This window comes from Echeneis naucrates, chromosome 19, assembly GCF_900963305.1.
Source record: "Echeneis naucrates chromosome 19, fEcheNa1.1, whole genome shotgun sequence".
NCBI lineage: Eukaryota > Metazoa > Chordata > Actinopteri > Carangiformes > Echeneidae > Echeneis > Echeneis naucrates.
Window position 1 is genome coordinate 7,860,074 of NC_042529.1, and position 15,256 is coordinate 7,875,329.

Genomic DNA, 15,256 nt, shown 5'->3' on the forward strand with positions numbered 1-15,256 from the left:
GAAATATGGATAAGGAAAAGAATAAGCATGTAGCTCACACCAAACAAAAGAAAGGGCTCCTCCCTTAAAATGGACTGAGTGCTAATAAGTTCCGACATCTGGTGGTGCCATTTTCCAGCCTTACACTGTATGTTGGAGCCAGAGATGCTGACAAATGTGGGGAGATAAAACACTGAAGGTTATTTTTGATCACCCCATGATATAATCTCATCATCACTGCCACTTCAAAGTAACAGAAGAGAATTGTGCCAGTCATCAAATAAATGTCTCTGTTTTAAAATACTTTATTATGTAGATTTCTATATTTTCTTCAGCTTTTTTCAAGTGAGCCATTTCATTGTCTGTTATTTTTATTTGTCCTCATTATTGTAACTCTAAAGAGCAAGCCAAGTATCTGCTGTGAATTGCAGCATCTTGGATTCCAAAAACCAATACAACGGAAGATATTCGCCAACCTACAATGCAGCAGCAGTGTTTGGAAAGCTGTAAGGGAGACTCTGGGCAGCAGCGTTTAGGGCATCCAGCATGATTATTAGCAGTTTTAGAGCTTGTTTTTAACTAAATTCATTTAAAACACTGTATGCTGCATGAAGGTCAAACTAGGATGCGGTTATGGAGAAAGGAAATGAATAATTTAGGACAGACATCACCTGTCAAGCAGATGGGTTAACGGCATGCATAGATTGATAGATGCCTCTGCATGTGCTGCAGCACAAAATGCTAAATTAATTCATTTTTATGAATTTTATGTGCTGACTTATAACAGACACACTAATCAAACCAGGAGGTCACAGACTACACCAAGCGGAAGCTAATCAGCGATGGCATTGTTTTCTTTTAGCGTGATATTCTGCTAGATTTGAAATTTACTTCATTAAAAAAAAAAAAAAAAGGGGGGGGGATCAGTAATCAGCCTGGTAAAATTTCAATTTGTACATTACTGCGTGTGTAAGACCTCTTATTTAGCAAAGCAAACAATAATTAAAGTTGTAATCCTTAACATTGAGGTAGTTTTATGAGATTGATCAAGTGTAGTCTAATACTGTGGTTTTACACACAGAGCAGCTCTTCCTCTAACAGTTCTCAAAATGCCAGGGACGGTTGTTGGTTCCCACTGCTGACACAAATGTGACTCACGATTGTGGTCGGGGATAACCTCAGTGACAAATAGGCTGTGCTTCCTCTGACTGTTTCAGATTAAAAACCAGTTGAACGCAACAGTGGGAAATGTTCAATTAGTATAAAGTCAACCCACCTCAGACACATTGTAACAGGGACTGCAAAAAGGACCACATGCTGCATCATTTCTTCTAAATTCACCATCTCCATGGAGGGAAGCAAAAGTCTGATCTCATCTTCCCTACAGTATATCTATCTCTTTCATAAAATCTATCCGTATGTTTCTTTCTTTCTGTATTTCTGTACAGTTATTCCTTGCATCTATTTTCAGGTCATTCATGTTTCCTCTCATTCATTTCATCTCATTTTCTCCTCCACAGTACCCATCACTGCTTGTAAACAGAACCTGCATCTGTAATATCATCCATAATACTCCACTCGAACCATGTTAGCAGGCAGCACAGCTGACTCTCTTGACAATGCTATCAGTGTATGTCAGCTGGCTATTGAGTTGCAAAATGTTTGTCCCTATCAGCATGATTTGTTGAGCATGGGAAAATCTAATTAGCCACCATCATTTGGGCTGGAGCTTGACTGACACTGATGCACTCCACATTGACAGTTCCCCTCTTCTAATTCCCAGGCTCACCCACCCTTCATTTTAATTTCTTTTGCCCATCACTTTCATGTTCATCCTTTTAGCTGTGATTCTGAAGTGTGACAGATAGATACACTGAATTCAACCAAAGGCTAAATGTAGAAGCATACACTGACAACAGTATAGCTGGAGATGTGCTTTCTGTAGACAGGTTCATGATTTGGGTTTATTTTGTTTTGGGCACTGAAAAAAAAATCCATAGAAATCACAAGGATCACTCTGCAGTATTTTGCATTTCTCTAAAAATATGTAACTAGACCAAATCAGCTGTGAGCCATCCAACAGATGCCTGTGCAGCATTTCTAATGAGACGATTTTCACTTGAAAAGCACCTTTTCTAACCCGAATGAATGTAAATAATATAGTCCAGTAAGTTAAAAAGAGCACACCGACCAAGCTGCGTGGGATCAAGGGTAATTGAAGCAACGCAGGTCATCTACTATCTGTGCTCGGGTTACATTTGCCTGGACAGGCAGTACATCTCAGCCCCTGCCAGCGATAACAGCAAAACTGGGGGAATTGAATAAGAATTTAATCAATACCAATTCATAGCTGTCCACAAGTGGAAAAAATAGCCTTTGCTCACGCGAAAAACTCACTGATAGGTAAATCATAAAATATTGGTGTATTTACAGTGTGTATAGTAAATATAGATCACTCTGCATAGAAAATCTATATGGTTGACATCTGCAGTGAGACTGTGAGGTTATTTCACCGACTCAATTCTCTTCCAATTAGCATTGAGGCTATAACTTTCCCCTGCAGCCTAATTTTTCATTTCTAAATGTGAAATCCATTCCTTAAATCTTTTTTTTTTTTATTTATTTATTTTTTTTTTATTTATTTGGGGGGGGGGGGTTATGTATGTTTTCTCCCTGCCTAAAGACTGCATTTGTTTTGCATCAATGTATCATTTAATTTTACTTGCTTCAGGATTTCAGAATGCTAAAATGATAGGTAGTGCAACTTATTTCATATTTGTTATGCAGTCCGTTCAAGTATGAGGTCTTTCTTGTGCAACATTTGTGCTAGTAAGACTATAATTGACTAAATGTAATTTGCTGAAATGACTGAACAGCAGGTCAATACTGGCATGAAATGACTTTTTCAAGGTGAGCAATGTACCCACAAAGCTGTGATATAGTTTTGAAAGTCATCAATAAATAAGGATAACGGCATGTAATGTGCATGCTGAATACAACAAGCTCATTTATATATCTGCCCAAATGAATTTAAAACTGCTGTCTGAAGGCATTTACTGTCCAATCACAATTCTTGTTGTCCATGGAAAGAAATGAAATACGCAATAGCAAATTAATGGGATAGAACATATAAAATCCTTATTTCTCTCATGTCTCTGTTGCTAACCTTCCAGAAGTTTCTGTGATGTTCCTCAAACGATTCAGCATGCAATAAACAACTTTCAGTATGAAGAGATTGGCCTTCGCCAATTTACACCCATGTGTATGAGCATGATTTATGTCACTGAAGTTGTAAGACAAACAAACAAAATGCAGCTCTTATAACAAGGTGCTCTTTACAGTAGGCCTCCTCACTGAACATTGGTGACTGGATGCGTTCAGCCAATATTGTATAGTGAGGTATTGTGCAGACATAATTGTAAAGAGAGGCACAATGTGAGTTTAATGACAGATTTGAAGCTGGGCTAAGATGCCATTCATTGTGTACAATAATGTATTGCACAGTGGCATCTGCCTGCAGAGTAAAGAAATATAACCATCTATTCAAGGCCCGTTGGCTAAAGCAGAGAGATTGATCACAATGGGAGCAATCTCTTCCTTCCCCTAGACACTTGTTTGGGTTCTGTGAGAGAGCAGTGTAAGCTGTTCCAGTCGTCTCTATCAGAGCACACTCCTCTAAACCTCTTGCACTTGTAGGCAGCTTGCAGAAGTAAACATACCACATTCAGCACAGTGGCGGCACAGTGTGTGTAGCCAGTCACTTTAAGATGTAGCCTCTCTTCTCTGGCACACACACCCATACACACAACTTATTACATTGTGCCTCAGTGTGAGACTAGTTATAGAGGACCCTAATCCATCTTTTACAGCTGATACTGTAGCTAGGCCAGAGGGTTTGGCTTCAAGTCAGTTCATCAGCAGACAAAGGCTCTGCCTCAATTGTCTGTGCACTGTATGTGTGCACATATGAGTGTGTATGCATACGTTCTCTGGAGGGCTTTAGCATTTGCAATGATTTGAGCTCCCAATGAAACCGGCAGGATTAAGGTTGTAGCTGCAGATATCAGCAGCACCCGAAACATTGGGCACAAAAAGCAACACTGTCCTTTTTCTTCAACGAAAATAATTTTCAAAAAGCGTGGGGAAATAACACACAACAATAGATATAGTTTACTCACTTCGACCCCCTTGATGAGCTCCTGATAAGAACACATATCAGAGGAAACACCTGGAGCCATGTGGTGTTGTGGCTCTTACACTCAGTTACACAACAGAGAGTGGTATGATTCCTCAGTTACAGCACATCAAAACCAGAGCCAGACTTCAGAAGACGGGAAACAAGGATATGGACATCACTAATATTCTTGCCATTTGTGGAGAAAACCGCAACACAAACCTGTGCACATGATCGTAGTATTTACTTGCAGCTCTTGGGGGCATTGGCAGTGTCTGTGTTTCTCATCCATTTCTGCTGTAAAAATCATTCTGTGTGGAAGCATGTGCACTCATCATTGGGCTCAGGCTATTGATTAAAATGTGGTGTGCACTTTGGTGTGACACAGGTTGTTTAGCAAATAACAGAGTTAATAAACTACATGGTGACAACGATAAATGCTGCTTTGGTTTTGCAGTATGGCAACATTTTTATACTGGTATTCATATCACATTCCTTTAATGGCCTCCTTGAATGAATGAATATGAACTTGATGTAGCTAAATATATGTATCCATAGATGCAAGCAGGTGCACTGATACAGGTGTGTTGGTATCCTCTTATTTTGCTGTTGCTAATGCTTGAAAATGCTATATACGATGAATGCATTTCCCAGTTATAGTGTTAATCACAGATTAGAATTTCTGATTTATGTCTGTGGCCTCCTGATGGCCAAGTGTTTAAGTCAATCATAGTGACAACCCTGGTTTGATAAAGTGCCACAATCTGAGTTGCCTCTTTCTCCATCCACATGCTAACTGTCGAGTCCTCTACTGTCACTGTCTTGTAATTAGGAAGGGCAGAAATACAAGTGTTATGTGATTCTATGGCCTCTGGCTGTGTAATAATTTGTTGTCATTGTTTATCGAAGTCGAGGACAATAAGATCATGATGACATGATCTTATTTCGCTCTCATTACAGTTAAACCAAATGACTTTCTCAAGTTTACAATCGACGCATTAAATATTTAGTCTCATGTATATTTATTAACAATGGAGCCTCCTGTGTCCTAAACAACAGTTTGATTATTTATACTTCTATTCAAACATCACAAAGCAAAAGTCGTCTCACACTGGTTTCATGAGCATCACACTGAGTTTAATGTACTTTAGTGGCCCCAGTAACTACATCTGAATCAAACTGATCATTTTTGGATGTAGACGATTGGCAGCTCTAGAGTGCAGCAGTGAAATCTGCAGAAATTATTTAATGCCAATGCGATCATGTCACCATGGAGCAGAATCTCAGAGCAAGTTTCCTAAAATCTTTTTCAAGTCATGCTATAAAGATATGAGACAGTGTTGAAAACAAAGGCTGAAGTGTTCAGTAGGAAAATATCCTTTTTGTTATTATGATGACTGTTTGAGTTTGCTTTTTGTTTGTGCTAACATTAACCACACTAAGTTACATAATGAATTAATATTCTGCTTATTTTTTGTTTATGCAGTTGTTTAGTCTATAAAATATAAGAAAATATTACTGTTAAAAAAATACTTACAACTAAAATTTTCAATTCAACAATCTTTACCAGTTCAGCCAAAGGGATTTCCTTTAATTCACACTGGCAAAAACAAAAACATTATTTCTTTTTACAGAATGAATCAGGCGAAGATGACTGCGAGTCTCTCGTAAAGCTAAGGTGAAAAAGTCAAAGTCCAAAATAAAATGGGATTCTGCAGATTGATGTGTTTGCCGTGGAGGCTGCAGAAAATAACAGCACGGTAAAAGCCATTGGCACCATATGTCAAAAGATCTCTGCTCATCCTGTAATCACGGCATAATCATATTTTAATGGCAGTGTCTTCTTCTTTAAGAATAAATTGCCAGTCCACAACAAAACATTCCACTCACCCTATGATAATCTAGAGATCTAAGAGATTTACTGCTGTGCTTATTTACAAACCGCAGTGTTGGTTTAGCTAAAGGTCATTTCTTGACAGTTATTTGTCTCTGGCACCATTACTGTTCTTATTAAAGGAAAATGGAGGGGAATAGCAATCAATAAAGGCAGATACGATGGCACCATTACAATCTAATGCAATAGACACATTTTTATCGTACGTATGTTTATTTAAAGGGTTGTAAAGCAAATGCATATAAAATAAACATTACCTGTCTTGCAAGTCTGTGAGGTATTTCATGTTTTAAATCCAATGAGGATTTAAATGTTCACCAGTCACGTTTCTGCTTTAGCACACGCAAGTTCACTTTTGATACAATGTGTTCATCTAAGGCTGTAATGTGATGTTGCCTCCCACTTCACTTAGACAGGGAGGTGAATTATTCAGGTCACACTTTCTCCTGCTGTGGTGATGTAACCGGCCATACCTACATTCCTGGCACCTTTGGTCAAAGTCAAAAAGGCTGTTTGCAAACAAAAATACAATTCAATCACTTGATATCATATGTCTTTAGATTGACTTTATTCAATCTATTGTCATGGATCCAAACAAAACATGTGAACTTAATTACTTTTTCATGGCATCAGTGTTAAAGCGGCACGCAAATGATACCAAAGTGGATAAGCGTTTACACATCTCTTTGACAAGCAGAGGCTCTAGTGGTCTTTTTTTCTCTCTTACTAACATCCTTTATTACTGTTTAATAATCGCATTATGTCCTCTCAGGGTACAGTTCAAACCCCTGCTAAATTTGTAATGTAGTGCATCATAGCAGAGGCAGCCAAGTCTGTGTTCGTGGCTGTCTGGCAAAAGGGGAAGTCTAATGAATAATAAAAGTCACAGTAATCTCTCTAGTGATTCAGGAAGATTTGTTATGATGGCTCTCATAACCTCTTGGTGTTTTTAAAAATAGCCCGAATGAGCTCATTCATGTTATTCAGGCAGTTACGTCTCTTATCATCGTAAAAATGCCAAATTACCCGAGTGACAAATACAGCTAAAATCATCTGTGTTGACAATAGCCAAGTGCACATAAAGTTTGAGTCATCATTAGATGAGCATAATTGCTTAGCGAAGAGTGTCTGCAGTTAAGACCTAGAGATCGAAAAGTGCTGTAAATTTGCTATTTACCAAAATGTTGTAATCTGGCTTCCACATTCCCATTTTTTGCCCATTTTTACTTTGCAGTTCATTAAATCAAATGAAGAGCAATAATGATACATGTGTCATAAGAGAAATGCAGAACTCTTATTTATTGGCTGTGAGATTTGTTGAGTCCCTTTTAAATAATTCTATCAAGAATTTGGTTTAGACCTGCTCTACATGCAAAGTGCATTGATGTAATTGTTATGATTTAACATATAAATAAAAATAAAGTTTCTATTTGTCACCTTAGAACGTGTGTTGTTAAGATGTTTGTGTAATTGCCCCTGTGCAGGCTAAATTAACTGAAATATCCAAACAGTAAAAAGAAGTTGACAACCTTTAATGAAGTAATCAGTTTGGATCTATGTTTTGAAGGTGACATTAAAGATATTTCTAATGGCCACAGGGAATGATTCATACGTCCGTGATGCAAATGACAACGCTGCTGAAGTGAAACGCAGTGATAGCTGTTTATCTACATGGATTTCACTCTGTGGAATATGAGCTGTTGATTACTTTGCATTGGTGCTTCTCAAAAGTCTATATTAATTGATGATATTTAGCAAACCTTCTGCAAACACATGATCATCATGAAAAGACTTGAAGGGTTATGAAGCACCCCACCCCCCACCTGCATTCGGCTTGCTCTGTGCCTATATTAAGATGTAAGAAGACAGATATCAGAAAATACTTCAGAAAAGGAATTTTGTTACAAACAGAAAAAGAGATTTTCTTTTTGTTTTTCCTCTCAGTCCAGTGTGGAAGCACAGAGGCAGTGTTTCCAGTAAGCCTCTGAATTATGGATCACTGAAAGTGGAAAGACAAAATGATGAAATATGTCAGTGGAAGGTTACATGCAGGGGTTAATAGTACACAAAGCAGGTGCCTGCTATTATACCAGGCTAGAAGTGCAAATCTTATGAATATTTAACCTGTATGGACTGCTGGTAAAATTCACCCTTAATCTTCAAGAGTGGAGCTTAAAGTATTATTCTCTTCAAAAGCAGAATAGAATTTCCCAGTCTGCTTTTTTTTTTTTTTGGCAATTGTGTGCACATGTGCACGGGCATGCACATGCACACATCCAGAGAGAGAAAGCAAAAAGAAATCTCTGAAGATGAAGAGGAATACATCCCCTTCAGCGGAACCCCCCCCCCCCCCCCCCCACACCCTCGCGTGTTTGCCCCCCCACCTCCTCTGTTATCTCTCGTCCTTTGAAACCGCACCTGTTACAGATTCGCAACTTGGGTGCTCTGTCATGATGCAGTGTGCACTCCTGCGTTATACAGTGCCAGCTCCCGGTTTCACGTTTTCAGCACCGTTGACGCGCAGGAGCAAACAAGCTGGGGCATCTTCATCCTCCACAAGCTTAATGACTTTTTGGAGCATTGAAGATTGAGCACACTAGAGCAAAACATCATGTGAAATATTTTATGTCCTTAGTTAGTCCAGACACTGTGTATGTTTATCTTGATGAATGAAATGACTGCGGTCGCCTTGTTTACTGTCTTAGCTGATGAAAATGTAATGATCCCTGCAGCAAAATGCAGGCATTGCAGCAGCAATTACGCCAGAGTACAGCTCAAGAAAATGCAGTGTACTGTAAATACCAGTTTCCAGGGCCACTAAATGTATTCAAGCCCAAAAAATTGTTTATGCTTAGAGAGAGAGATGGGGACAGTGTAACCGTACTTAAGTTTATCCACCATGTATTTATTGAAACAGTAAAGGGCTCATTAGTAACAACTGTAATTAACCTCTCATTAATTATAGCTGTGTTTCCATGAACAATATCTAAAGCTACGGTTGTGTGACCCTGAGTCAAGATGTTAATCACATAATTAGAGCACTTTATATCACACACCATACTCTGTCCGTAGTAAATGAAAAACCTTTATTGTTGCACTGTTTTGTCATCAAAGTAATTCATTCGACTTAATTCTATGATGCCATTTATTACATGCACCACAGGAAAAAAAGTTCCTCTGTGACAACCGTCGCTTTAACTTTACATCTTTTTGGCCCCTTCTAGCATTTAGCATTTCTCTCTTCAGACAGACACATCCTGGCAGCTGCACATCACTCTCGTATGTAAACAGCTCACACATAGTAATAGACATCCATCAAATCCACTTGAGGTATAAATCATGTCCTACCTATCTTTGCAGCTGCATGGAGAAGGAGAGGAACTGTATTTCAGTCAGTTTGGCCTTGATTTGTGTGTGTGTTTTGGTTTGTTGTTGTTTTGTTACCATAGAACAATCTGGTGAGATTGCAGCCAATTCATAACCTATTCTTCCCTTGTAGCCCATCAATAAAAATTGGAGCAGTCTCAGCTGCTGATAAGGGGATGATATTGAGGGTGAAGCATCGTATGCCTGTGTGTATGCGTGCATGTGGTGTGTGTTATATGTGTATGTGTGTTATTTTGATTATTAGACCATTAGAGATCTGCTTTTTTTTCCTCTCATAAATAAAGGATTTTAGTCAGTCATTCTGACCTTCCCACTGGTAAAAATTAGGCTGTTCTGGAGAAACAACTGATCTTAAATCAGCGGCATGCCCTCAGCTACCTAAATATGTATTATTTGTACAGCTGATAAAATAAGCATGTGCCACAGGCAACACAAGATGCTGAATCTCAAAAATAAGCAAATCGAAGAACCAAATTATTCACCAACCACACACGGTGAATTGAATTCAACCATTTATTTCCATTATATTTATTTTCATTCATATGCATGGCTCATAGGTCAAACGGCCAATTCAGTATCAGTCTTAACAACATCAACAGCACCAGTTGGTGTGCCATATGAGATGCGGCAGTGAGTCAAAAGACTTGGTGCAGTGTAATAAATGTGTAATAAATGAGTGAGTGTGTAAAGAACCCCTGCTGCCAAATAACGATTGCCTTTGACAGTCAGAGGGAGATTTCCAAGAACTCAAATGATTAAGGGAAAACTGATTCAGTCCAGCATCGGCTGTGTTACAGATTATTTGCAGATACGTTCTGCTAATTTAACCTAATCACCATTGTGTGTAGATTATCTCAGCGCCAACATTTTTAGCAGCATGCGACATCTCCTTCCTTTGTCGGTTTTACTATTATTTCTGTGCCCTTTCTTTATGCCAGCATAAAAGTTAGTCAATTCACTTTGCCACAAGCTACAAACATGTAAAATCTGAGCATACTGTAGTGAAGTCCTCTAAAAATTGGTCAGCTGTAATTGTGCATATGTCATCCAGATAAATCAACACATGATGCCAGAGACATTTTTACTTTTATAGATTAAGACTGTGCCCGTGATGAACCCTCTTTTTAATTAAATGGGATAACCATACTGTTGAAACCCTTCAGGATGCCAAATGTTCTAATCAGTAATAGAATTTTTAATGCAGCTATATGATTCCCTTCAAAAACCATTTGCCTTCAATCAGAGGGATTAATTTCTGATAGCAGCAGTTCAGATTATAGGAATATAGACACCAAAAAAGCAAGGATAAATAAAGATAGAAATATTATTCAATTTCATGGCTCTTATGCAAAAGTAAAATCTGCATTATGCACACATGCAGCATGTATTAATTCACCCTAATGTTGTATATAGACAAAAAAAAATAATAATATTATGACCTTCATTAGCAAATGTAACATCTTGTGCAGTTCTTCTGGGTTCAGAGGTTAATAGTCATTGCTGTTGTTGGAGCAGGTTGTCCAGTAATCAGAAAGTAGGCGGTTCAATCCCACCCCAGTCATCATGTTGAAGCACCTTGAGGTGCGATACTCAACAACAAATTGCCTCTAGTGGCCACTCCATCAGTATAATGATGTGTTGTGTGGATAGGTGAATGTGGCATGGACTGCAGTATTGAAGTACTTGAGTAGTCTCTAAGACTAAAAACGTGCTATAAAAGTGCAGGTCATTCATCAAGAGGCACTGCTCTCCGTTTCTTTTCTGAATACAATTCAAAAGTCAATAGAAATGAACTTTGAACCTCAATATGGAAGTCAGCACAGATGTGAAGTACCTAAATCGTCCATAGCGAGTGCAGGAACTACAGCATGCCCTTTTTTCCAGCAACCAGCGATGACATTTAGTTAAAAAAAAAAAAATCCAGGCCAAATTTTAGGCATGAAGAAAGCTCTTCCCTCAGGTATTGGAGATAGCAGCCAACTGGAGTAACTGTGGAAAGTCTACCTGCCTTAGAGCGACAGAAATACGAAGTAAAACAGGAGTGAAACTCGGATGGGGAATTCTCGACGGAGGGAGCTGTGGTTCGACTGAGACTGAATTTTTAGCATGGAATTTTTTACTGTCTACAAGTGCAGAGATGTAGCAGGCCACAGAGCTTTGTCCCTGCGGACAATTCCCCTACGGCCGGCTCAACAATGGGGAGAGCTCAAGACCTACATTCAGTTCGTTGTATTTTGGCTGGACTTTTCCCACACTTATATACAAGCAATATAGTGTTTAAAGTGGCTTATAAACACTTTTTCTAAAACCATTTGTAAAGAATTGCGGCGCACAACTGTGCATGTGGCTGCATCTCCAAGAGATCCTTGTAAAGCTGAAAGGTTAGGCCTCTTTAAAAGTCTGCATTTCACGATTTATCCTGTTCAAAGTGTCAATGCAAACGGCAGATGTTATTTATCCTAACGCAAGTAGCAAGCCAGGATCAGTCATAAAGTGCTCTGCACTCCGGGAGCAATTTTCATTTCCAGTAAGCTGTGGTGCCTACCCAGTGGCTCATCAGCTGAAGCTTCATATGGAGTCATTATATAGCACATGTGGGAGCTAGTATGGATGGCTGTCAGGAGCTAAATGAAAAGTTTGGTTGACTTGATCACATTCCCATCCCTTCTCTCCTCCTTGAACCCCTTTTCCCTCCCCTTGCACTCAGACTATCCTTTATTTTTCTTCACGCTAATTAACAAGCAGGATGGTAATTAGTCATGAGGCAGTGCTCCCCACCCCTCTGTCATCCTCCAGATTTTAGAGGTGTGTTTACCCTGTGACTGGAACATGTGTTGAAAAGCATCTGGGTAGTCACAGACAGCTCCGGAGCTGTGGGGGAAAACATGCCCCGAGTCTATAGCTGCTGTTCGTACACACGGCGGCTACAGGATATAAACACACACGTCTGCATTCACTGTGAGATACTCCCAGTTTGGAAAAACACACACAAATACAGTACAAGATGATGTTCCCCCATTTTCCCTCTGTGAAGACACAGCCGAACACTCACTCAAAGCACGTCATTATCTCATATTGTTTACCATCTATTCAGGCTTTTGACGCCATGTTCACACGAACACATTTACAAAGCATTGTTTGCATCTCATTGAGGGATGCGTGAGCCTGTTTCATAGTGCCATAAAGATGGTGGGAGGGGAGAGATGAAGACATAGACAAACAGAGAGCAAGCCCAGACGTAAACAGATAGCCAGACAGGCTTTCTGCCTTTGGGTTTGTGATTCAGAATACTAACAAGGCATCTCAGCACACCCTGGGATAAAAGGTGTGAGGTAGGGCAGAGCCAAGCTTTGCAAGGGGAGGAATGATTTACCCTTGAAATCTGACTGGCTGCTTTGGGTGCCCTCCTGAATTTTGCGATATACCATTAGCTTTTCACTAAGAAAGAAAAAAAGCACAGTACAGGAAATGTCAGGAACAAGAACATTTGTCAGTCTTAAAGGTTTGTGTGTGGATGTGCATTTATGGGACAACTTTTCCAAAACAAGGTTCATTTAAACATGCAATTTTAACGCCAGATATAAAGATGAATGTGTGTGTGTGTGTGTGTCAATACTCCACCGCTCTCCCACTGCTGCCCTCACTTAATTCCTCATTTTTTATATTTGTCATTCAGACTGGTGCTATGGCGTATTCTTTTGCATATGATCCTCCAACATAAAAGGCTCTGATGCAAAAAAAATCTAATGCCACAAAACCATGTTAAACATGTAATTAATGAATGCACAGAGGTCATCACCATGAATACTAAGCAGGATTACTTTGTTTACCTTTGTGACCTAAATCAGGACATCACACGATTTTGTGACTTTTGTCAGTACATCTGTGTTATTGTTTATCCTAAATATCTCCTTGACTCACCAGCACCCACCCTAACAATATTACTGCATAACGCTGTGTGCTTCTTTGTGTAACAATGTAACACAGCATAATTACGTGTATGTGTGTGTGTGTGTGTGTGTGTGTGTGTGTGTGTGTGTGTGTGTGTGTGCATGGAAGAAGGGATCAGAGAGTGTTTGGAGAACGCCAGGGTGTTTGAATTTGTACTTTTTTAAGTTTAATTAAGAGGTAGACGTCTGTAGGAGAGACAGTGACAAGTTCTTTGTCCCTGCCTGAGCAGAGAACTATAGAGGTTGTGTGTGTTTTGCTTATTGCTTTGCAAATGGAATGACACAGTTTGCAGCTGAAGATTTAGAGGGATTTATTCAAGGATATTTTTCACACATCAGTTGAAGAGTAATGAGTCCCTCTCTTTAAAGGTGCTGTTAGAGGGATTTTTACTGCCACATAATACAAAATGACCGTTTCAACAATCACGCCCTGCAGCTCGACAGAGCTGCTGGTCACTACAGCAGCACGAGCAGCACGAGTTTCCAAATGCGTTCCACATTAACTGTGTGGCACACCCATCATTTTTAAATCTTTATGAAACCTTTTTCTTCAGTGGTTGTCGTATTTGAGTTCTTTAATAAGAAAAACAGTGTCCATAATTCTAACAAACAAAAGAACAAAACAGAAAAACGTTAATACAGCTTCAAAGCGTCATCAGGCAAGGTTGAGTACCTGACTGAATGTGTTTTTAATCTTTTTATATTAGGTGTTCTGCATAAGTGACAATAACCCTGTGCAAATATTGCTCTGGATCACCAAGGTACAATTTCACCTATGATGCGCCGCCCTCTTTGGCAGTAGTAGGTTCCTGTGGCGCAGCAAGGGAAAAAAAAAAAAAAACCATTAAACAGACACAAAATGAAAAAATATATAACTATGTCTACACCCAGTGAAAATTGTGATGCAGTTGCATTAGCACTATCATCAGCTTTGAGCTAGTGTGAAATTATAGGACCATGTATTCTATTTATTTTCATCACTTGTCCAGCTCCATCCTGCATCATGGAAATAAACAGAAAACAATACAAACTGCACTCACTGAGCAGAGACACATTGAACAAATGGAACTATCAAGCTTATGGCTTATTAAAAAAAAAAAAAGAAGAGTAAAAAGAAAAAGTTGAAAATCGATCACAGTTTTCACTCAGACCAGAGCCTTAATAAATAACTTCACTAAGATCAGTTGTGTTGTTTTGTCTTCATTTATCAGGTCATGCTAAGAGTGAGGGGTCCATTTCTTGTTTGCCACTCATGCAGTGCATTATACTTATATGAAGGATGTGCGACGAAGGTGGAATTGCGGTGGAGCGATATTGATGGACAGTGTGCGAGTGTAATCCCCCCCAGGTTCACCAACAATAAGTCACTGACTGATGCAATAAAGAAAGTGCAGACAATTGCTCACTCATGTACAAGTTTATGTTGAAACAGACACATCAAAGCAAATCCCCCAATTGTCTCCTCTAAGCTGTGAAAGAGCAGAGGGACGGATCAGCCCACTGAATGTGTTTGCTGTATGGCCACTATTGGACACAGGAATAAAAAAAAGCTCAAGCCTGCTTTGAGACAAAAAAAAAAAGACTATTGAGGATTGTGCCAAACCAGGGCTCAGTCTTGAGAATCAGCTCCAAACTTTCTATTTTTGTCTTGTATTTTATGTGACTTCAAACTTTATTTACGATCACTTTTTTATTTATTTTGGCTGGGGAAATGAAATCCCTGAACAACAGGAAAAACAGATGCAGAATTATTGTATATTAAAGGACGTTTCTAAACTATTACAACTTAGACAGCCCAGACTTTAAATGCCATCATTTGAGTGGATGTGTTTCTGACAGTTCCTGAGGGATCTGCAAGCATCAACATTGTCG

The 15,256-nt window shown here is 39.1% G+C and overlaps 1 protein-coding gene across 1 annotated transcript in view; it reads left to right on the forward strand.

The window, feature by feature from the left end:
* nrg3b (neuregulin 3b) overlaps nucleotides 1-15,256 on the forward strand; it is a 158,405-nt gene that overhangs the window by 117,169 nt on the left and 25,980 nt on the right. The gene's annotated exons all lie outside the window — the stretch shown is intronic.